Raw genomic sequence first — 857 nt, 5'->3', positions numbered from 1 at the left:
GGGGAATTCCTCTAAGACAGAAACACGTGTCTTCTCAAACAAACTGCACCCTCAAGGGCCTTGCAGTAGGTGAACAACAGGGGGGTCAGAAGTAGGACAGCAGTGGAGCTTTCATACCTCAGGAAACCCTGAGCAGGCCTTGTCAAGTTACAGTAGATTCAGGGAGGTTGTAACTTTTGCTGGATTTTGAGCTTGGCAGCTCCTGAAACCAAGAAGGAAGGATGAAAGGAAAAAGAATTCCCACCGCCAGGATGATATTATGGTCTGCGGCCCTCTAAGTGAGACGGTATACAAAGGAGGACCGCTGTGAACATGAATGGAGAAGCTGCCAGCTGACAGGGCTCATCTGCCTGATGTCCGTAGGTATCAAGCCTAGAGATCTTGGTAATCCTTCAGCAGTCACTGGATGTGTGTTGGAGAGTAAGGGCCTAGGCTGCTTTTCTCCACCTGTGTGTGCTTGGCAAGAACTTCTCTCGCATGTGGACGTGGTGCCAGCCATGTCACTTCCAGGTAGGATCGCTAGCCAATGTTGCACTTTGGCTGCTGGGAAACCCACGGAGCCGAGTGCGTTAGCAGCTCTCCCTCTTGCTTGTTTCAACTTATTTCCAGCGGTGGGGCGGGTGGGGCATCGTCTCGCCTCCAGGGGCTGAACCCGTAGCCAAGGACAAGCGTCGCCCTGTCCGTTCTCAGGAGCTGCCTGCGGCGATGCTTGGGCAGGGTAAGGGCCCTCTAGGTGGGCAGTGAAGAGAAAATGGCCACTGGTGTCTTCCGTGGGAGAGAAGCCCGCAACTCCCCTGGCTCCTTCAGCGCGACGGATGGGTGAAGTCCAGCGGTGAGCGCCGGGGCTGCACCGCGGG

The sequence above is a fragment of the Pygoscelis adeliae genome, unplaced genomic scaffold (assembly GCF_000699105.1).
Source record: "Pygoscelis adeliae isolate BGI_AS28 unplaced genomic scaffold, ASM69910v1 Scaffold410, whole genome shotgun sequence".
NCBI lineage: Eukaryota > Metazoa > Chordata > Aves > Sphenisciformes > Spheniscidae > Pygoscelis > Pygoscelis adeliae.
The sequence above is the reverse complement of the archived record's forward strand: the minus strand, read 5'-3'. Positions refer to the sequence as shown.